Source organism: Carcharodon carcharias, chromosome 9 (assembly GCF_017639515.1).
Source record: "Carcharodon carcharias isolate sCarCar2 chromosome 9, sCarCar2.pri, whole genome shotgun sequence".
Classification (NCBI taxonomy): domain Eukaryota; kingdom Metazoa; phylum Chordata; class Chondrichthyes; order Lamniformes; family Lamnidae; genus Carcharodon; species Carcharodon carcharias.
The window spans coordinates 109,861,939-109,886,385 of NC_054475.1; the positions used below are offsets into that span (position 1 = coordinate 109,861,939).

Genomic DNA, 24,447 nt, shown 5'->3' on the forward strand with positions numbered 1-24,447 from the left:
CCTCATTCTAGCACCTACCTCATTCTAGCACCTACCTCATTCTAGCACCTACCTCATTCTAGCACCTACCTCATTCTAGCACGCAAAATGCTTTGATTTCCAAAGACTATGGTACGTTGAGCATAAAAGAAATCAGTGCCCTGAAACAGAGAAGGGACTTTTAACCCTGACAAATAGGTAACTGACTTTCCAGCACTACTTTTCAGTGAGGAGGTCTCCTGGGCTTACTTGCTTCCCCCTGTGGTCAGACATCCTCCTGCCTGTGATGGAACTCCCCACAGTATCATTGGCACCTTTTGGTAACCCCTGCCATGATCACAGACCCCTCCACAAATCTCTGCCCCTGATGATCTGATCCTTTATGATCTCCAAGCAGCAGGAAGCCTATCTGCTCCAGGCAATGCCCTTTCCGTGTCTCCTGCCTGCTAGGGAGCCATGCCAATTAGGCAGCCTCCTGGGCCGGAAATCTGCTTAAAAGGTCACATGCACTCTATGATTTTAAAACTCCACAGCATTAATTTGACCAGAGGTAGAGAAAAACCTTAAAGGCCATCTCTTCTTGATGAAAAAGGGGGTGCGACTTCATTGTAGCCACGCTTTGCCACTTAGTCTCCCGACTTTGCTCATTGTTGGATTCAAACTGGAGCCGGAATGTCCTAAGACTCCAGTGTAAGAAAGTTAAGTGGGAAATTTAAATTAGTCAGGTCAGTGGTGGGCGCTCCTACTCCACCGCACTGACTGGAAGGTCTGAGCCATTAACTCTGTTTAGCTCTCCACAAATTCTGCCTGACTGAGTATTTCCAGCACTTTTTCTTTTTATTTGTAGCTCAAAGGAACTTTTTTTTAAAAATAAAAGATACTCTCACTGCAACTATGACAGCCAATTGCAAATTAGTATGGACTGAATAGTACATGTTTGGTCAAGAGATTGAAAATTATATTTGGTAGCAAGTCAGTATAGATTGGATCATTGAGGAAAGACCTTTTATTTATATAGTGCCAGTCAGATTTCAGGACATCCCAAGTGTGTCAGAGCCAATTACTTATTGTTTTAAAAGTGTAATCACTGTTGCAATATGGAGAAACATGGCAGCAAAGTTGCACATGATAGAAACTTCAGCTAATCTGTTCCTTTACTGATGTAGGTTGAAAGAAAAATAAATGTTGGTTAAAACATTGAAGAACTCTTTGAAGTTTAGTCACTGTTGGAATGTCAGAAATGCTAGGACAAGATTGGATCTACTCATCACCCCATAAATATCATCACACTTATGTGCATACCTTCACCAAGAATTAGTCAAATCTGCACGATAGTGCAAGTGCAGAGTGAGGTGCACGTGTGAAATCTTATGATTAGAAATCCAGTACATTTCTGATAGCTCAGTTCTAATAATTTCCATTTATATTTTTCTCAATAGATATACTTTTGTTCTTTTGGCCTTCAATGTGGAAGGTGGAATCAGTCTGATATATGTACATTTTAAATGCACCTGTGAATTTAGTTAACAGGAAGTCTATTCTGAACAAGATGAGTCAGGCATGTTTAGCTTTCTTCCCTTATATGGAACACTTCACTCTACATGTTCTCTGTATGTTTGTGTATGGGCAGAATCATCGCAGATTTGCACTAAGTGCGGTAGCGAGCGGGGAAAATGAACATTTTTCCCGCTGGCCATAATGGCAGCTTTTCACGCCACATCAACCCAATCCTGCTTCATTAATTATGCATTCCCAGGAAACACGCTTTTTCGATGGCAAGTGGGCTCTCATTCGCCCCCCAAGCCCTTGCCTAGCTGCTTCCTCACACTGGGTGCCATATTTAAAGTTCAGCCATGCGAACACCTCTCAGTGCTTCCAGACAGAGACTGCTGCCCTGAAAGGCAAGAAGACTGAAGCCCCCAGTTTAATGACGCACCCCTCAAGCACCTTATGGACATGGTAGAGGTCCTCTACCCCCTGCTCTGGCTGCAGGAGGGGCAGCAACATCACGAATTCAGCTTGGGAGGCAGTGGCAGTGATGGTTAGTGCCAATGCCCTGCAAAGGAGGACAGCAACCCAGTGCTGCAACAGAATGAATGATCTCCTCCGTTCCGCCAGGGTAAGTCACTCTTCTCATCACTCTCAACTCACAAAATCACAAACCAGTCACACATTCACGGTGTTCTCACTCACTGCCTGTTCAACGGACATCACCATTCATTCTCTCACACACAAAACTTCATTGCCCTCATCCCATCCATGGGACCACTTACCAGCCACACAGGCCAGGCATTCTTATCATCTGGCCTGGCAGGCGTCCTGCTTATGCTCTTTCCATCTGTATTCATGCAGGACAAGCTAGCACACAACAACAGATAGAGGTCGCAGACTGGTGGAGGAATGCCTGAAATCAAGGTCCTCACCGACTTTGAAAACAGAGTCACCCAGCTGGCCAGTGACGATCTGGATTGATCCTGTGCTGATGGTGAAGTCAGCAGTGCTGTACCACGTGAGAACCCAGCAGTGCAACATCCATCAGACAACCATGCTGTTTCACAGGCCACTCCCATGCACTATTTATCTCCCCTTGCATTCAGAGGCACATCTGGGAAACAACCGAGAGAGTCCCAGGGGCTCCAATCAAGCCCCAAAGGCGTTTCGGAAGATGAATCTGAAGGCGGCCTCATTGAAGACCTGTCACAGCACTCACCCACACCTTCCACCAGTGACAAACATCTCAGTGGGACCTAGTTCTAAGTAGCCTCGGGGACACAATCTGTTGAGTACATCGCACTGTCTGACCCATAGCAAGCAGCGGCAGAGACTTCCCAGGTGTCCGGCACTCAGAGGACACCTGGTGAGTCCGAGTCATATGACAAGCCTCTGGACTTGGTCATACGTCATTTGCTGGAGCTGCAAAGTCAAGCTCAGGAACATCAGGAAGGGATATCCGCTGCACTCTTCAGATTGCAAGGTATGATGGAGGAGTCCGTCTGAGGTGATAGCACTGGCATGCCAATGCACTGAGGCCAACACTGGTAGGATGGCTACCACCATGGAGACCTTAGTCCAGTATATCCCTTCTTTCTGAGAGTGCTGCTCCTCCCTCTGCCCAGCCAGGCGCTTCCACTGCTCTCTTTTATTTTGTCTCCACTCTCTGTAAGCCAAAGGGCATACAGCTAGTTCACCAGGCTCCCTGCTCTTGATGTACTCCTCCTGTAGGTAGAAAGGGAGAGATGAGTGGGTTAGCATCAGTGTTCTAACAATCCCTCTTGGTTAAGTCTGAAAACCCCTTAATGCTTTCTGGAGAGTGCTGGCTACCACTTGGATGTCCAGAGTTTAGTGCGCTTTATGGCTGTCTGAAACCCCACCCACCTCTGCCCACTCCACCTGACCGATTGGTGGCAGCTTTGCCCACAGGACTGCATGCTGTGCTCTCAGCTCAGGTGCAGGCATTCTCCTAGTGCGCACTGCAAGGCTGCACTGTTAGCTTGAACCATGGGGGAGACTGGTCCAAAACCGGTATGATAATTTTGCAAGGGGCTGTGAGTGCCTCCATCAGTGACTGCGCCATGGCCAGCTTTAGCAAGGAGATTATACAACGTGCCCAGTTGTCCAACTGTACTGCAGTCTACTCAAACGCTCATTAATTTGCAGTCTGTGTTTGAGGGCATTTGGTGGCTCTTTCAGGCTTCTGCATTGCTTGAGTGGACAGAACCTATAGGCCCGACTCCAAGCATGTCAATGTGGCTGCACCTGAACTGTTTCAGCTGTGGAGGAATGGTCACTTTATACAAGGTTTCTCTTATGCGTGGCTGCTTCTCTCCACCCCCAGTCTCACATGTGCCTGTGCATTACCATCAATTGCAGGGTAGCCCTTGCCCCCCCCACAATCGCCTCAACCACAGTGCATCAGCATCACACTGTCTGCCAGCCAGGAAAAAGTGACTTGTCTCTGCCCTTGCCTAGATGCTCAGCGCTTAAGGTCCAACAGGTGATCTTTGCGAGCACTGCAAAACATTACTGTGTACTTATCTCCGAGTTCCCTCAAAATGCAGCCCACCAGCTGCATGCCTTATACATGCTGTTGCAAAATATGTCAGCATGTGCTTAGATGATTCAGCGTGGGGGGGGTATGATTCTGGTGAGTTGGGCTAATAATGATATGCAGATGTATTACGATGAAGTTCCCTATGTCCGACGGCGGGAAACGTGGCTTGTCATTGATGGCAGAGCAGGCGATTGCAAACTGATTTTTCCCTTCTCATCACAATGTCCGCTCATGCTGCCAAACACATCAATGGGCACAGAAACTTCTGCGTGTGTGTGCATGCTTGCGTTTGTGCTGGAGCTGGTGGGGCGGGGCGAGTTGGAGCAGCAGTATTATTGGGTTTTGGACAAATTACTTCTGGCTTCAAAATATTGGACACATTATTACATGCTGTTATGGACAATGCAGCTCTGATAAGTTAACCATGCAGGTCATATATCCACTCCTAGTATTATTTAACCTGTAAAAGCCCCGTACAATATTTGGCAGTGTTTCCAGACATTGCAGGTGCTTTCAATTCTGATGTATGAACAGACTTCAATATTTTGAAGAGGTCGGCAACATGTAGTTCTAGGAATTTTCGGCTTGTTAACTTGACCTCCTGGATGAAACATTGGAGTCTGTTCTAAAGGAAGTAATTCCAGAGCACCCAGTAAGAATAACCCCAATAAATTCAAGCTTCCAACCATATGAAAGGCAGATCATGCCAAACAAATTTAATGGATGGCTTTGTCGATAAAAATGAGTTAGTTGATAGTGATGTGATTACTATTACATACTTCAGAATCACAAGGTTCCCCACATAAAAGCTATGGCTAAAATTAAAACTCATGGGATCAGGGAGGAAGTTGTAAATCGGATGATGAATTAGCTAGATAATGAGAAATGGAATGCAGTCATTAATAATAGTATTTCTAATTTGCTAGCTATGGCCAGTAGAATCCCTCAGTAATCATTTCTGGAATTGCAATTTTGCATAACATTTATTGGTAACTTCATAAGGATGTTGTTGCAGAATGTCAGAGTTTATAAATTCCATCAAGTTGTAGGAAGACTTTAGAAGCAAATGGAAATGATCTAGAAAGACTAAATAAAATAATACTTTGACTAATTACAAATTGTTTTCTTTAAGCATATATAAACACAAATAGGTGCTGAATTTAGTTTTAACCTGGTGAAGAAGGGGAGGGTTATTTTTAATAGTTGATTGTTTTCCTTAGCTTCTAATCATGACCACTGGTCTCAGCTCAAATAACTCCTCTATCCACATGAAAAGAGTTTGGAGAAAAGACAATGAACAGCCTGATACCATTTAGCTAAGGAAAGGGGCAAAAGGAAATCAACGATTTTATTTGGGGAAAATAGTATTGAGGAGAGACATTGTGAAAGTATCTTCTTTAAAAATAAATGTAAGTAATAGTGCAAATATAGAGGAATATTTTATGCAGAGCTGGAAGTCATGATTAGAAGCTAAGCAAAAACGTTCAATTATAGTTGAAACAAGAACTATCATCAACTTAAGAGTTGTTAGCTTTTGGAATAGATTTTCACCTCTGGCAATGATGACTCAATTGCAGGATTTAAAAAGGAAATGTGCAGGGAGCACGGTGTGAGGCTCCAAGGAATTTGATGTAATATGAACAGGTCTAAATATGATAATGACTGACATACAACACCAGTTAGAAAAAATGTATCTTATTCTGTTGACTGTATTGAGCTTCAGTGAGAAACCTTTTGTTAAAAAAAAAGCAACAACTTCATAAAAAGTCTTCAGAATAAATAATACACGTGCCATATTTAAAAAAAAAAAATCATTCAATGCATGATTTTATTGATTCCAGGCCTTTAGATATAATTAAATCAATATCTTCAGCACTATAGTTATCAAACAAATCCATATCAAGGAAATTCTGCATTATAAATCAATTACATTTGATATAAAATTTGAAACAGAGACCTTCTACAAAATATAATATTTTTTGGGACACAAACAATGGTGGCCATGAGACATGTAATCTAATCTTGGGCCACCATGACTACTGCTATAAAAAGGTCAATTGCCAGCTATACCTGCAATGTGTGCTCCCCTCAGAAAATTAGGCCATCACTCGGCAAAGGAGCTAGGAGCTTACCTCGGTGGGATATTGAACGTGTATCCCGCAACTATGTAATCATGCTTCCAAGTGCTGTTTGGTTGTTAAAAATACCAAATGCCATTTTGTTTATACTACTTCTTGCTTTCAAATCTAAAAAAACACATAAAAGTGCGTAACCAGTTTAATCACTTTTATTGCTAAACATAACCACCAATCTTCTCAAAGGCAATTAGGGATAAGCAACAACTGCTGGCTTTGCCAGCGATGCTCACATTCCATGAAAAAAATATAAAGGAATTTTCATGCTTTTTCTGACTTCATGCTTTCATGTGTTCTTTCCCCGTCCAATACAAGTGAAGGAATGTTACTAACACCTAGAGCTTCCTGAGCCAGCAGCCCTTGGGGTTTCTGTCAACTTTTGAGGCCATTGGTAAACTTTCACTAGTTTTGAACGTTGCTTTGTGTACCAGGGCATCTATATGACATTTCTCCATCCACTGTTGTAAAGCTGACATTGAGCTGTTTATTTTAAATGGGTTAATGTCTTCATAACAGTGAATATTCATTTGCTGATCGTGTCAACAATTCATTTCTATGTTAATGTGCCCTGCACTACAACCTTTTAGAAGGTAGAAATTGATTTAATTCAGAACAAAAACAGAAATACCTGGAAAAACTCAGCAGGTCTGGCAACATCGGTGCAGAAGAACAAAGTTGACGTTTTGAGTCCTCATGACCCTTCAACAGAAGTAAATAAAAATAGGAGAGGGGTGAAATATAAGCTGGTTTAAGGTGGTGGGGGGTGGGGGGGGGGGAGTGTGGGCGTGGGGGGGGTGGGTGGTTGTAGGGACAAGCAAGCAGTGATAGGAGCAGATAACCAAAAGATGTCACAGACAAAAGAACAAAGTGGTGTTGAAGGTGGTGATATTATCTAAAAGAATGTGCTAATTAAGAATGGATAGCAGGACATGTAGGGTACAGATAGCTCCAGTGGGAGGGGTATGAAATAAGACTAAAAGGACATAAAAGGTATAGATTTAAAATAATGAAAATGGGTGGGAAAAGAAAAATCTAAATAAATTATTGGAAAAAACAAAAGGGAGGGGGAATAAATGGAAAGGAGGTGGGGATGGAGGAAGGAGTTCAAGATCTAAAGTTGTTGAATTCAATATTCAGTCCAGGAGACTGTAAAGTACGTAGTCGGAAGATGAGGTGCTGTTCCTCCAGTTTGTGTTGAGCTTCACTGGAACAATGCAGCAAGCCAAGGACAGACATGGGCAAGAGAGCAGGGTGGAGTGTTAAGATGGCAAACGACATTCTTGCAGACAGACCAGAGGTGTTCTGCAAAGCACTCACCCAGTCTGCCTTTGGTCTCTCCAAGGTAGAGGAAACCACATTGGGAGCAACAAATGCAGTAGAATAAGTTGGGGGAAATGCAAGTGAAATGCTGCTTCCCTTGAAAGGAGTGTTTGGGCCCTTGGACAGTGAGGAGAGAGGAAGTGAAGGGGCAGGTGTTGCATTAGGAGGTGCCATAGGTGGGGGTTGTGGAGTAGGGGGTGATGGAGGAGTGGACCAGGGTGTCACGGAGGGTATGATCCCTACGGAATGCCGCCACGGGGGGGTGAAGGGAAGATGTGATTGGTGGTGGCATCATGCTGGAGTTGGTGGAAATGGCGGAGGATGATCCTTTGAATGCGGAGGCTGGTGGGGTGATAAGTGAGGACAAGGGGGACCCTGTCAACTACCGTGGATGGAAAACCTCAGTTAAGGAAGAAGGAGGACATGTCAGAGGAACTGTTTTTGAAGGTAGCATCATCAGAACAGATGCGGCGGAGGCGAAGGAACTGAGAGAATGGGATGGAGTCCTTACAAGAAGCGGGATGTGAGGAGCTGCAGTCGATGTAGCTGTGGGAGTCGGTAGGCTTATAATGGATATTGGTGGACAGTCTATCACCAGAAATTGAGACAGAGAGGTCAAGGAAGGGAAGGGAAGTGTCAGAGATGGACCATGTGAAATTGATGGAGCGGTGGAGATTGGAAGCAAGATTAATAAATTTTTCCAGGTCCCGACAAGAGCATGGAGCAGTACCAAAGTAATCATCGATGCACCGGAGAAAGAGTTGTGGGAGGGGGCCGGAGTAGGACTGGAACAAGGAATGTTCCACATACCCCATAAAGAGATAGGCATAGCTGGGGCCCATGTGGGTACCCATAGCCACACCTTTTTAATTGGAGGAAGTGAGAGGAATTAAAGGAGAAATTGTTCACTGTGAACAAGTTCAGCCAGACGGAGGAAAGTAGTGGTGGATGGGGATTGTTCGGGCCTCTGTTCGAGGAAGAAGCCGAGAGCCCTCAGACCATCCTGGTGGGGGTTGGAGATGTAGAGGGATTGGACGTCCATGGTGAAGAGGAAGCGGTTGGGGCCAGGGAACTGGAAATTGTTGATGTGACGTAAGGTGTCAGAGGAATCACAGATGTAGGTGGGAAGGGACTGGACAAGGGGAGAGAGAAGGGAGTCAAGATAACGAGAAATGAGTTCCGTGGGTCAGGAACAGGCTGACACGATCGGTCTGCCGGGACAGTCCTCTTTGTGGATTTTGGGTAGGAGGTAGAAGCGGGCCGTCCAAGGTTGGAAGCTGTGGGAGGAAGATCTCCAGAGGAGATGAGATCAGTGACAATCCTGGAAACAATGGCTTGATGTTCAGTGGTGGGGTCATGGTCCAGGGAGAGGTAGGAGGAAGTGTCTGCGAGTGTCTGAATTGATTTAATTCAAGATGGTTTCAGTTGCTCTGTTTTAATATAAGCTCAGGTGGGGGTAAAAATCAAACCCGGCTCAATCAATTGTGCTCTTCTCGGGTTTACCAATCCAGTAAATGATCTCGCAAGACAATTTATCAGATGACAGTAGCCATTTAAATGGTCTAATCTTGAAAAATTCCCGCAGGGTTTTTCTAACATCAATTCAGCTCTAGCCAACTGAAGAAATGCATGGCTAGTAATTAGCTCAGTTTTAGTTAATTAATTGGTACTTCCTGGCAGTTCAAATTGATCGCCCATCCTTAATCTAATTAGGCTAGATGCAGGTGGAGGAACACTGTCACTCTGTTTACCCAGAGCCACAGTGGCCCTTCAGCTAACCAGGACAAAGTGTTTTTAGCTAGTTAAGGTCAGATTAAAGTCTTCATTCTTAGTGTTTATAGTTAAACCAAAGTGACATTTATTAGATTAAATACAGCGTAAAACTGCCTTGTTTGAATTGAAATCATAAGCACTCATGAAAATAATGTGACCCTGAAGTTAATTGGTTCAGTCCCGTGCAGGATTAGAATTATTCAAATATCTAGCTTGTACAACAAATATAACTCTGCTAAATTCTGAGCTGAAAAGCCTAGAAAACTTCAAGTATATTTTTTGTCAAAGAAGGAAATTGTTCTAAACCTTGTTGTAACCAGTGTTGATGCAAGTGAAACCACTGCACAATGATGTTACAGTTTGATTGAATACCATAAAATAAGAACAACGATAGTGTAAACACAATAGTTAAACTGTTCATACATTCCCAGTCAGATGTCAGGACCCAACCTGTTGGAGGATGTCACACCTAACTTTGAATCTAAATTACCCTATAATATTAGCCTAAGTGTCGATGCATTGTTAGAAATTTTGTGCATCAAGCTTTTTTGTTATTTTCTCTGAAGATTGCTGTTCATTTCCTTTTATTCCATTATTAGTGCAAATTTCTTCACTGTAAAAAGTACCTTTTCCCCTTACATTTATACCTAAACAAATACAGGCTTTCTGTAAATCTGTGGAGAAAATATGAGAGGTGAAATTGGTTTGAAAATTATTCTTCAGCACCTGACTTCTGGAATAAAGTTTTGTCTCACAGTTGTAAAAGCCCCATTTGAAATAAATTTGCATATCTGAATCCTGTTCCCAATGCCTACAGTCCACAGCACGAAACTATAGCCTTAACAAGATTTCCCATGCTGCAAGAAGTAAATTATTCCTCAGCAGTAACATGCCTTTCATTGAAGAAGATAGAGATGTGACCTCTGCACTATTTTAGTTAAAAGCAAGCTGCTAATCAGTGTTGATGTCCTGCTATAAAACCTTGAAAATGATGACTTTTTTCAAGGAAGGAGGGGAGTTCCTTTGTGATTCACTCCCCAAATGTTTTTAATCTATATGAAATTCTGATGAGGGGCTATTTAATGCAAATTATAAGTAGCTTTAAGAAAACAAATGAATAGCCACATTTGCCGTTGAAATAGATGCAAGATTATTGCAAAAATAAAATAGATGTTGGAAATCTGAGATAAGAGCACAAATACTCAGCTGGTCAGGATATCTATTACAACCTTTACTGTAGTAAAAAAAAAAACACACATTCACGAAAGCACATTAAAACTTTAAAAACCAATCAAGTACCTAATCCCTTATAAAACAAACAGACTTGTATTCATAACCCCACATCAAAGACAGCTAATCCTTTAATAGCCTCTTTATAATGTCAATGAAACTGTGAACTTACAACCCCCTGCTAGGATAATTATAGGTTGTGGAAAGCAATCAAGTATAATTAAAAGATAATGATAACCCTTGGGGTAATGTCAACAAACAGCTAGAACAGATTTTTACAACTTTCACTAACACAGGCAATTACTTTTTACTCTTTAAAGGGCTGGGGATTTAAATAACAACACAGTTTGACAGGTGTAATACCTTATATGCCTTCACGAGCTTTTATGTCTCCTCAATAAACTTGCAACTCCCACAATGCCAGTTAAGGCCCTTGCTACAATGAAAACAGGGTCTGTTTGAACTCAGCATAAAGTTAAAACGGCGTTGCTGAGTTTGGACTTCCTTAATGTGTGAATCACATCCCGCCCCTTTTCCCATCAGCAAAAACTATGATCTGTTGGAAATGAGGGTGGGACTTCCAAACCAAGGTCCGACCTGCCATTTTTAAAGATGCATGGAGTCTTCATGACCCCATGACAATCGTGTGCACTGTCTCTAAATGATATGAACACAAAAGGGCCCTGCTTCAATCCCAGTCCATGATGATCTCAGCTAGGCCAGCAATAGGTGCACTATAATTGGCTATGGTGCCCCTAGATTAGAAAAGAAATGATCAGACAGTGTTGTCCTTCTCATTGGCTGAACAGGGACACCTATTGGAAGTGTGTGTACAGGGTTATCAAGGTGAAGAGAGGATGGGAGGCAGGTGTCATATCCTGCACGGTCAGATGTACCACCGGTCTTCACTTTCAGAGCTCATGCGTGAATAAAAGTCATTTGGGTGGTACATTGGAGATTGACTCCAACCCATGAAGTCATATCCAGTAAGGAAGTCAAGAAGTTTAGAATAGAAAAGGATTCTGTAGATAATATTCCATTCATTGATTTTTAGTTGTTTCTTGAACTTTTTAAATGTCATTTTCAGGTAGAGTGAATTTTAAATGATTAACATTGAACTAAAGTATATAAAACAGTGATGGAATGCAGCTTTCAAATAAGGCTTTGCAACCAAATCCATTCACTATGTTATGATTCATTACACAGAAGTCGTACTTTGCCGAAGATTAATTTCTTATGTTCTAGTTTGAATTCAGAATCCAGTTGCCATTCATTCTTTCCCTTCTCAATGGCCTATTAGTTGCTGCATATTAAAGAATTGATTTTTAATGACAGCACCATGCGTGCACAGTTGGAACTCATGCTGTGGCATTGGTGTGCCAGCATGTAATTTTGGTGTTTTAAATGCCTTTGTGCTGAGCATGAAAGTGGCACAGCAGTCTGCCTGATTAATGTTATAAAAAATGTAAATGATGTGTAAAGCCCTTTTAGCCTATCTGCTACCTGCTCCTTTCATCAGTAGGGAGTGCTAAGATACTGCACATGTTGCGGTTGCAACTGTGTGACATTTTAAGTGCTTGTCCTCAACTTGGCAAAATAAATACAAATTGTGAACTGGAACCCTTTTTGATTTTCACTGGAAGAAAGAAATGCTTGTATTAATATTTTATCTTTCAGAAATGTCTCACAGCATTTCATATGACCATAAACTATGGTGATGTCTGATTGCTATGACTCAAAACATAGAAGCCATTCAGCACAGCGCAGGATCCCACAAACAGCAGTGAGGTGATTGATCAGTTGATCTATTTTTGGAGGAAGATTGGCTAATGTACAAAAAGAATTCTCTGCTCACCTTGTAATAGTGTGAGGAAACCCTTAATATGCACTGGACTCACTGTACCACTCCAAAAAATATAATTTATAATCCCCACTTAACATTTCATCTGAAGAATGGAACCCACAGCAATATTAAACCCTCTCAGCACTACACTGAAGTGTTAGCCTCACTTGTATGCTCAGGTTGTGGAACAGAGCTTGAATACACGACTTTCTGGCTCAGAAATAAGAGTTTGTGCTAATGACCCAAGTGTATACCCAGTAAACTTATAATATGTTAAGAGATTCTGTGTCATTGTGTTGTCAAATTATACTTGAAAACTGTTTTTCAATTAAAAGAGGGGAGCCAAATAGAGACGCATAGTTCCTTGGCAATTGGCTCTGCTTCAGTGCAATCAACCTGCTGGCTGTGCCAGAAATTGATAGCGTAGACCCACAAAAATGCCCATTTGCAAATCTAGTTGAGAGAGGAATTCTGAAGGATGTGGGAAAATAACAATGTTGAGAGGTGGATCATAGGGAGAAAAATATCAATACAGGCTTGATGGACTAAATGATTTGCTTCTGTGCTGTCAAATCTGTCATCAGGTTATGGTCACATCTTGGAGTATAATAAATGAGAAGAGCTGGTTTCCTGCATTTTTACCCAGCTTCTTGACATTTATACCTATTATGTTTTGGAGGTAGAACGAAGCAGAATGGCTGAACCTGGTTGTCGGGTGACCAGCTGTCATCTGCTTGGAGGTTGGTTGATCCAAAGTGATTTGTCAATTTTTTTCAACCAGTGAGAGAATATGAAAATAAAAACTATTTACATCTTCAATGCAGTCCAAGCTGCCCATGCAAATCAAAAGAAGTGTTCTTCAGCAACTAGCAAGATTAATACCTGATGCCTATGTGGAAGGGAGAGTTTGGTACATTGAGATCACTCTCCTAGAACAAAGACAAATTTTTAGGCAAATGAAAGTGGTTGGAGGACACAGATCACTTAAGACCATTCAAAATGTAACACATTGTCACCTTCTGATTCAATGCCCTCTAAGACCACATTTATAAATAGATAAAGCTGGTTGATGTGAATGCTTGATACAATATACTAGAACATTGTACATTTACACATAAAAGCTGTAATCAAACACATTTCAGCCTAATGGGGGTGAATTCTGCCCTCTTTATTGATTTATAAGGAGACTAAGGGCAGAAGTTTCCGATCATCAAGCGGGTGTGCACCTGACTGGAACGAGCGTAAAATGACACGCGATGACATTGGGTGAGCGTCCGGATGTCATCGCGCACTCGTGTGATATTTCGGTCAATGGGCGTGCGCTGCAGTCAGAGCTGTGCCCGCCATTAATTAAGAGGCCAGTTAAGCCCTTGACAACCCTGTTGATGGCGATTTAATATTACCTGTGTGATTTTTCGCTTGTTGCATGGGAAAAATTGGCAGGTGGGCAGCACACAATTTGAAAAGCCTCATCCACAGGTGGGATAAAAGGGTCAGTAGCATTGCCAATGTGAGCAGTGAGGAGTTTTGGTGATAGTTTGCTGCTAGTTGCTTATTGGTATTTGTCAGCTTGATCTCTGATCAGGGCTTAATTCTTAATATTTCCACATGTCATTTCTTGACTTATTGGTGTCTGCAAGACCCCCTGAGGATCCGGACCGTGTGGACCCTTCCAGGTATCAGACAACCTTCCCTTAGCCTGGTAACGGGGATTGTGGTCTCTGGTGGAGGCACTTCTTTTGAGGAGGGGGAGAGGAGGCCATGTTTCCCAATGCAGCTTCCAGGGGAGGCACCTGTGGGAGGAGAGGTGCAGGCACAAGGAGCACAGGGCCAGCAGGTAGTCCAAGGCAAAAGGGACCGCAGAAAATGCCACTATCCTGCTGCCAGGGTTTACAGGTGACAATGCAACTACCTCAATATGTCTGAGGTGCAATATCGAAGGAGGCTCCACCTCTCAAGGGAGACAGTGACCTCCATTTGTCAGATGATTGGGCCTGAGATCAGTTCCAACTGTGTGGGTGGACAATCCACGCCAGTGGCTCTGAAGGTCACAGTGGCCCTCAACTTCTATGCCTCCAGCTCTTTTCAGGGCTCAGTGGGGGATCTGTGTGGAATCTCCCAATCAGCTGTCCACAGTTGCATCAAGCTGGTGACAGAAGCTCTGTTCAGGCAAATAGTGACGTTCCTTCATTTCTGCATGGACGAGGCCAGCAGACTGAGCGAGCCAGAGGGTTTGCAGCTATTGCTGGGTTCCCCCGTGTCCAGGGTGCAATCGACTGCACACGTGACCATCAAGGTGCCAGTGGGTCAGCCGGGTGCCTTCGTCAACAGGAAGGGCTTCCACTCCATGAACGTGCAGATAGTGTGTGACCACAGGTTGCAGATTCTGAAAGTCTGTGCAAGGTACCCTGGCAGCTCCCATGACGTGTACATCCTGAGGCACTCCCAAGTGCTGAGGCTCTTCAGTGCTCCAGCCTGACTGCATGGATGGCTGCTGGGTGACAAGGGCTATCCGTTGAAAAGGTGGCCTATGACGCCTCTCCATCACCCAAGAACAGAGGCAGAGCAGGCATAACAGAAGCCATGCCTCCACAAGGGCAGTGGTAGAGAGAACCATAGCTCTTCTGAAGATTCGCTTCCGATGCCTGGACTGTTCAGGGAGTGCACTGCAATAGCCCCTCAGAGCAGGTGTCACTGATGGTGGTTGCATGCTGCACTCTCCACAATCTGGCTCTGGCAAAGAGGGACACACTGGAGGAAGAGGATCTTGACGCAGCTGCACAGGCCACAGAGGATGAGTCCAGTAGTGAGCCAGAAGAGGAGCACAGTGAGGAGAACACAGGGCATGAAGGTAGACCTCGGTAACCTCCAAGGAGGCAGGGACAGCAAGGACATCTTGATCCAATGCTTCTTCAGCTAGATTGCTAAATAAGAGCTACCACCTCATGCCAGGGATGCCGCTATCCTGGAGGTCTGAAATGAGCCTTTCCTTGGCCCCAAGCTACACTCAGTGCCTGTGCAAAAAAGGTTTGAGCCACCCACACCCAGCATGACAAACAGGCCTATCCTGCACCTAAAAAATGAATAAAGCATACTCAGGCCAATAACACAAAAGCAAATGTAATTTAATGTTGGAACACACAGATTATTGAACAGGTTGATATCTGGTATTGATGGTCATGCCATTTAAATATGTAAAACAAAATGGGAGAACAAAACATCACCTGTGACCAGTCCCTCTTGTGCTCATGGTGCCTTGAACTTTTTGTTTATGGGTGCTATATCTAGGTGTTCCCCCCCCTCGCTGGCACCAGCATTGGAGGCAGCCTGCTGACTCTGCTGTCTTGTTGGCCTTGGCGGTCATCCTCTGGCCAGTGGAGCCTGTGATGGCCCCACCTGGAAGGGAGCAGCCTGTACCATGGCTGGCATCTCCCCAGTCGCCACAGCCTCATCAGATGCCAGGGTCGCTGGCAGAGGGGTGGAGGAGCTGATGCTGTCATCCAGAACACCGAGATGAGCCTGCAGAGACAATAAGCAGCTTGTGTGCCAATGTGAGGTCAGTGTGGACCTCCTTGCTTGCCATTGATGGATGGGCACCAAGCTGGGATACTGGGTGCCCCATCCATCTCACACAGGGACACTGACCAGCTTAGGTCAGTGCCTGTGTGAGGACTTGCATGTCCAAGCGCAACCCCGGGAACCCCTGATTCTGTTCCTGGAGCAGCCCCTCCATGAGAGTTGGCATTCTTTTCATGGAGGAGGCATTGTGCTCAACCATGAGTATCAATGCAGTGCTCATGCTCTGCAGCAACTCCTCCACAGTGGAGAACATGGTACGCATACCCTCTTGGATCTCTGCCAGATCTTCCCACACACCTCGCTGGACATCCAGCATCCGCTGCCTAATGGACAACTCCAGAGGATCATCATCTGCCTTCAACTGAGCATCATCCTGGTCTCCAGCGGTCCTCAAACTGCCAGTGCCCTGGGCACTCTCTGCCTCCGGCTGCACCTCGCGAACGTGAAGTGCCCTCAACAATATGCACCGAGATACTAGCTACCGAACTAATGTCCACCAAGGCACTGGTATCTGCACTGGTGCCTGCTTCAGAGAGTGGGTGAGATGCAGGTGCCTCTGGAGCATGGTGGCTCTCCAGTGTCAGGGGTAGCTCCTAGAGGTCCTGCGCTCGGCTGCTTGGTGGCAGATCTAAGGGAGCAGAAGGACATTTCATTAGCCTAAGTCATGACACTGCAACCAGGCACCCTGGTGAAACAATGGAGATCTGCATCATGGTGCCATCATCTTTCAATGATCAATGAGGTCTCCAATCTGGAGGCTCCCATCAATGATAAGACTGCACTAGAATGGTTGCAGCATCCGAAACTCTCACCTTAATGGACTTCATCTTACCTTCGTCTGACACCCCAGCCTCACAGCGGCCGGTTGATCGAGGTGCATGGTGCCTCTCGAGCTTCAAGGCATTCTGCTCATATCTGGAGAGGATGAGGAGGTTTGGGGGTCCTCCACCAGTCGGCAACCTCTCAATATTGTTATGGGATGTCACTTCCTAAAAGGACAGAGGAGCATTGATTACTCCACTCTGTACCTGCAGTGCCATTGCAGCTTGGCCAACCCCAGCTGAGGAACACCTTGCAAGGCAGATCTGAGTCATGAGCCTTGAGGCATAAAGCACTCAGTCAAAGCAGACAGGACTCACCGCCTTGGCCAGCTCTGGCGTAATTGATAGTTGGCACTCAGACTCTCGCAGCCTGAGCTCCATTGGGAAATGAAAACAAAAAACTGCGGATGCTGGAAATCCAAAACAAAAACAGAATTACCTGGAAAAACTCAGCAGGTCTGGCAGCATCGGCGGAGAAGAAGAGTTGACGTTGAGTGCTCATGACCCTTTAACAGAACTGTTCTGTCGAAGTGTCATGAGGACTCGAAACGTCAACTCTTTTCTTCTCTGCCGATGCTGCCAGACCTGCTGAGTTTTTCAAGGTAATTCTGTTTTTGTTTTCCATTGGGAGATGGCCAGCCCAAAACAATTCAACACACTAACCCATGCCAACATGGTACTCACTCTTCCTGAGCGCAGCAGATCTTTGAAGTGCTTCTGACACTGCACCTAGCTGCGCTGCACTATGTCATGGCTGCTCACCCAGGCTACCACCTCCCCCCATGCCCTCTTTGTGACGTGCGGTGGCCTCTTCCTTCCATCTCTGGGGACAAAGGTGTCCCTTCTGTCAGCCATCTACTCCAGGAGGGCAGCAAGGCACTCATCCGAAAAACAGGGATTGAGTGCCCAGCCGGCCTCACTTCCCGCCTGGTGTGTACATCTTCATTTGCAGCCATGCCGCTGCTGCAACTCTGATGCGGGCAGCTTCCCCTGGGCCCTGTGCTATTTTTGAACCAGCTGCCAGAACACCTTGGACCCAGCGGCCAAAAGCCCCTCCCCCCGCCTGCCCCTTGGATATTCTGCAACAGCGCTGGGCAGTCACAGCCCGAGCGCGGGTGGGGGTCAGCTTCCAAACTGCTCCCATTTGCCCCCACTGAGCCCACCCGACGAGGGCAACATTCCACCCCAAGTGAAAGTTTGAACAACCGTATTGGGCTGGATTTAATGCAGCCCATCATGGCAGGAAGCATGGTGACTGGGCCCACTCCCTCACATGAGAGGCCCTGTGCCAGTCTGCCAGCAGTGGCAAAACCTCCCCAGTTGAGTTGAAGGGGCCGACACAGGATTTCAGCTGCTGCCAGTGGCAACATGTCAATTAGGGTCATTGAAGCCAATTGACATCCATTATCCCTGAGCCCACCAGAATTTAGTGGTGAATCAGGAATGCAGTGGGAGCCCCATGGCTTTCCCGTGCTTCTTGAAGGGTTTGCTCGGCGGCCTATTGAGTTTGCCAGTGGCCTTCTGGAAAGTGTTCCTTGCTGACAGGTGCTCAGTGCCTGTTTGAGGGAACCGGCATCCAGGCAGGGGGGTGGCTGGCTGCTAAAAACCAACCACTGTCCTTGCCTGGAACACCCACCTCATGATCCTCATCTTGCCCTCACTCAACTTTGGCTTGAGGTCCCTTGGCAATCCTGGTTGGGTCAATTACTGGCAGTTACCAGCGCTGCTGCTGCTGTTACTTGCAATTCACAGCTGTGGTGTCTGGCTGGCTGGCAACTCCTGGCAGGTGGAACTCTGGGTCCTGAATCCAGGGGAAGGCCACTTAAGTGCCTGAAGGAGTCTCCCCCATGGAACCTACGGACCTTCTCCACTGATTCCCTGATTGGTAAGCAAAAAGCAGTCAGGCTGATTAAATCCCACCCACTGCGTGTTATCACTGTAATTTTTAAAGTGTATTTTCCCATATCCCTCAATCTTACCATTTTACCTTTTCCATTTAAGGTCCTTTAACTCCTTTAAAGTCAGTGGGTAAATGCATCAGGAAAATTATACATATCAATTCCAGCTTTAATTTTCTCAGGCACGACTATATAAAGATTTGCCGCTCCTTGACCCCACTCTGTAACCAGTTCCAAATCTCAATTATTGATTGATTTCAATTAAAATCAATAGAAGCAGAAGCCTTAACTGGTATAATTTTCTTTCATTGGCCTGATGGAAATAAGAAAAGCACCAATAGCATGTATTATTTGATGAATTAAGTCACTTAAATATTAACATACAGTACATCTTAGACTTTTGGATAATGTAATGATTTCTGGGCATTATAACGAACCCTGCTAAAAACAATAGTAACTTTCTGCCTCCAACTATCAGTTCAGATCAGTCTGTCTCCAACTGATTGAAGCATTACAATTTGGAACAAATAAACTGCACCATGTTGCAAAGCTTTTTTAATGTGAGGAAAATTGCACAGTTGTAAACATTTCAGCTTTTAATGCAGAGTAAAAGTTTGACGAGAAGCTATAATAGTGATTAATAAGTTAAGAAAGATGCCATTTAAAAAAAATCAACCCCTTGATGGGAGTAATAACATGCCCTGGAATATCCCAGCATAGTATTGCTTAGGACATGCCACCAGCTGCCTGGAAGGCATTTTATAGATAGATATTGCTCTGTAAAATATTCACAAAGTACACAAGCAACATCTAGTGGCAGGAAATCGGAAGTGAGTATATTGTTCTGTTCATTGGACAGCAGACACTGTTTCAAGGGGACATGTTTAAAGAAAAACAATGCATGTGTGAGATTAGGTCTGAAGGTCGTGGAAAGCAAATGTACCATATCCTATTTTGTGCAGTGCTGTTTAAGTTATTGCAGTTGGGAGAGCAGCCACTGGGCAAGTCACATCAGCTATTTGAGCTTCTGAGACATGTTACATCTGGAAAAGTGACGGAGCAAAAGTACCTGGGCCAAGATTTTACGGCCCCTCCCGCCCAGTGGGATATTAGAGTCCCGCCAAACTGAATGGAGATTTAAATAGCTCGTTGCATCCGGCCAGTGGGGCCGTAAAATCCTGGCCCTGGAGAAGTGGAGGATGTGCTGCTGTGGAAAGTGTGGGAAATTATGCAAATTAATTTAAGCAACAGTATTTTATATTTAAACCGCAGCTATGCCTCTTGTGTTTATGAAAAATCTATTCAGCGTTTATCACAATTGTCTCTTAGTTTTAAATGCACAATAATACTGTCCCTGTTTTAAACAACCAGATTGTTATTTTAACCCCAAGCCATTATGGCTTCTCTGCTCGGTTAATCTGTTAGCATATAGGTCCAGGGCCAGAAGAGGCTCAGAAAAATAAGTAATTTAAATTTACTCTTTGATTACTTTGGAGCCAAGAGGCACACTCCTACTTCATTTTGGCCCCACAAAGCAAACTTGCACCTCTAACTCCCCAAACACCCTTTTCTGACTACACAGCCCTTGTCAACCCTCTCTCCATCCACTTACTTGACTTTCAGCTCTCTGGCAGTAGTTTCCTGATTGTCAGAGACTGGCTCCCACATCCCAGTCATTAAGGAATTCACCTCCATGTTCAGGTAGGAGACTTAAAGCCAATGTGCAGATGAAGCCTGGGAGTCAATATTTCCCAGAAGGTGGACCAGGCCTCAGCTGCATGGACTCCCACCAGGAGTTAAGATCTATGCTATAGATTCAAAGGTTAACACAAGAACATAAAAACATAAGAACGCAATTTTAAACTGTTCACTGAAGCAAGAACATCAGCTTCAACTGGCTCACAAGATGAAGCAAATTAGGATGGTCAAATCAACAAAAAAAATTTTGCATTTATATAATGCCTTTTGCAATCTCAGGACATCACAAACACTTTACAGCACTTTACAATAGTGACCACACTTCAAAAGGGTGTAATGTAAAAAAACATGGGAGCCAAGTTGCACACATAACAAGATTCCACAAACAACAATGTGATAATGACCAGATAATCTACTTTAGTGATGTTGCTTGAGGGATAAATATTGACCAGGACATTATGGAGATCTCCTCTACTGTTCTTCAACTAGTGCCATGGGATTTTTTGCATCCACATGGGAAAGCAGATGGGGCTCTGGTTTAACAAGTTATCTGAAAGACAGCACCGCCAGCAGTGCAGCACTTCCTCAGTACTGCCCTTAAGTGTCAGCCTTGTTTACCTGCTCAATGGAGAGGGTTCAAGCTGCACAACCATCTGACTTAGAGACAAGAGTCTGCAAGCTCCAAACCATGCGTGACATGAGCAAACGTATTATACGTGTACGGCTTATATACACTGCTCTGTACCTGCTGGGTGTTGATATAACTTTGTATTTAGTATAAGGGTTTCTTCCCTACTTTTGTGCCTGCACACTTGTAAAGTTGAATGGTTTAAGTTCAGTTATTGGTTACATAACGTGTCCTTTCTTTCCCTGGAGTTCCAGCAGTGACCAGTCTACTGAAAGTTAGGAGTGAGATCTGCATTTGACTCTGCCTATCTGTGAAAAAGTATGCTTCCTGAATATTCAGTGTTCTAGAGGAACTGCCAGTCTGGAGGTGAATATATGTTTCAAGTCCTCAAAAATATGAGGTAGCATGAGCACAACCCAATATAGCAGGCTCCTTCCCAAAAAAGGATCATCCTTATCAAATTCAAACTTAGGCTTTGATAGATATGAATCTTAGACCCATTCTATATAAAGTCCAAGTTTATCAGAATGTTAATCACAATGTTGCAATCAATTTCTAAAGTTGGTGTCTCCTTCACGTTAGATGTCATCTTCATAAACCACATCTTAGAGGAAGATTTCCACTGAATGCTATTAATAGCAAATTCATAAAATCTTTTATTGGGAGTTCATTTACAAAAATAAATACGAAACTGCTCAGGAAGATTTGGATCGCATTCAAACTTAATCTTTGGGTTTTCATAAATCCCTGCCTATTGCTTAAATTATGCCTGCCTTTAAAAGTGGCTCTGCATTTTCAACTAATAACCGGAGCTAAGCTGAAGTGCCTTTATTCTCAACTATCCAGTGGTCTGTTTCGGGATAATTCCCACGTATTTGCAAGCAGCCACTCCATCTCATGTAGCTGATTCAGAAATTAGTTTTGACAGTAAATGGGTTGCCGTAGTGAAGTAAATAACTTTTAAACGTAATAAGCTGGATTAGCGCCAGACCATTAGTGAGCCCTAAATCATTCAGCCAAGGTCTTGTGAAATGAGGGGAGGAAGTTCAGCAGGCAATCTGGTTGATCTCAGTTATGCTTAAGAGTCATAGTTGCTTAGGCTGCAGGAGGGAACAAAACATGGCTGCCACCAGCCTGTCTGCAAACCTTCCACAAAATTCCAGAATTATTTTCATCTCAATCTAACTGATGAAAATACATACATACATAACATTATACACTATGCACTGTACTAGATTTTCATCGAGTTTCAGTACTTGGAATTCAGATGAATGCTCTTTCTCCTTCATCAGAGAGTGCTGTGTCCAATTGTAATGCGGTTTGTGTCCGCAACCAATCAAAGCGGTGAAAATGCCACTGCCATATCATTTAGCCATTGGACCATCAAATAGTTAAGCTCAGAATCAAAACATTCCTGATGGCCTTGGGAGTAAGACACCATCACCAATTAGCATTAATCCCTGGTCAGTAGTTGTAAATTTGAATCTAGACTCTGCTAAATTGGTGACCTTTGTTGGGCTAGCCGCCAGGAACATAAAAAAATGACATCACTGCCTTGGGGCAATTGAGAAAAAAATCAACAAGGATTCCTGTTTTTGATTGTTATCCAACAAGTCTTACTGGGAAGAGGATATATGTGGACATTGATTAAGAATGAGATTGGACTTAACTGTGCTGTGCCTGACTGCATCATAGTCAACTCTAAATCATGTTGCCAAGGCCATGTGAAAAGATGGAGGAGTTTAAACCAGTAGGCTGGCAGATCTCGTTAATGGCCTGGATTTTTCCCACTAGTCCACCTGAAATCAAGCATTTTGGAGGAAAATCAAGGTAAATTGGATGGGGAGGCCTACCACTGCACCGTTGCTTTGATATTGACTTACTTCAACACTGCTTCCCCCAACCAGGAAGGTCTTTGATGATCTATTCATCATTGTGCTGCATGTAATTAACAATGACATGGCGGGACTAGCAATATTGACAACTTCAATACCTTCTACTACTGGCATAATTGATCCAAAAACCTCACATGAGAGAGGTAGCAGTAATCCCTGGGCAGTGATGGAAAGTCCATGATGCTTCTTTTGGAGGGAGAAGTTCCAAAAGGTCCCCAAACATTGACCTATGCTAGGCCTCAGTTCAATCCCACTGGGATCCCACCCTACATACATTAATAGCCCAGATCCAGGAAAATGAGTCAGGGATGAGAGAGAGTGCAAAATTTCTGCCAAATCTCTCCTCTGGCAGGAGGATAATTATCATACCTTTGGTGTCTGAACTTAGACATAAAGAACTGTACCCAAACAAACAGCTGTACCTTCAGAAGAGGAGAAAGGGAACAAAAACAGAAGGTGTGGTAGACAATCTCATACATGACCTTCATGACTTATAACCCTATATCTTATAAGCAATGCTTCCTTCCTTGGTGCACTCTAATCCAATAAGCCCATAAAATAACACTTTTTTAATATTTCATGACCCCTGTTACAATTGTACCACATTAGCTTTGTCGTTCTATTCTCTATAACATCCTTTGGGGGTTGGCATGAAAAGCAGAACCTGAGCCTATATCATTGCAGGTAAATAGCAAGAGCAAAACAACTTTAACATAGCCATTCCCCAGATGCATCCTTTGGATCTAAAATGAATTAAGATTTTATACCAACCTCTTCAGGCTTTAGAAAATAAATCAGTTTAAATTTTGTCATTGGAGTACAAACTCTTCATGTGGAACCAAAGTCACAAGAAAGGTACTTCATCTTAAAATCTATAATTTAAGCTGACAAGATCTGGATGATTATATGTTACACAGCAGTTTTCCTCGTTTGGCTTTTGTTTGTTTCCTTTGAAACTCAGATCAGAAATCACCGCAGGTGCCTGCATTAATGGAACTTGGAGTAAAAGAACAAATATAGTTAAACGAACACAAAGATGTTTGTGCTGGCCTATTTGCAGTAGAAGAAAATGTTTAAAGATAATGTACATATATGTTCCCTCCATTTGCTGTTTTGTGAGTTTAATAAGTGTTATCAATAATGGATGGAGCTTGATGTAAACTAAGGTTGGATGGAATTGACCATGGTGATCACAGAGAGCAAAGAAAGACATGATGAGTTTGTACTTGTACAAATATGCAAGCCAGTGACTTCTCATGACCTACTATATGCCCCTGCAACCTTAGTCCAGCATCTAACCTTGCTTTTGAACTTCCTTCACTTTTAGGAAGTGAAAACCCTGAACTAGAATAAACTGCCAGAAGTTTTCTGGTGGAAAACAACACTGGTGAGTTAATTTTATGCCAGCGGCAGACTGAGACCCAGCTAATTTTAATAGCTCATTTAAATCCTGCTGGATGACTTCCCAACCATACTGGGCAGGAATCCACAGAAAATTGTGTGGCCCAGCGGTTGCCCCTCATGACCAGATAAGTGGTGGATTGTGTCTCAGGGTCTGTGTGGGCATTTTTATGTTTCTGGTATGACAGTGAATTCC

The 24,447-nt window shown here is 43.8% G+C and overlaps 1 protein-coding gene across 1 annotated transcript in view; it reads left to right on the top strand.

Moving 5' to 3' along the window:
• Window positions 1–24,447, top strand: part of LOC121281953 (protocadherin-9-like) — a 329,975-nt gene that overhangs the window by 59,887 nt on the left and 245,641 nt on the right. The gene's annotated exons all lie outside the window — the stretch shown is intronic.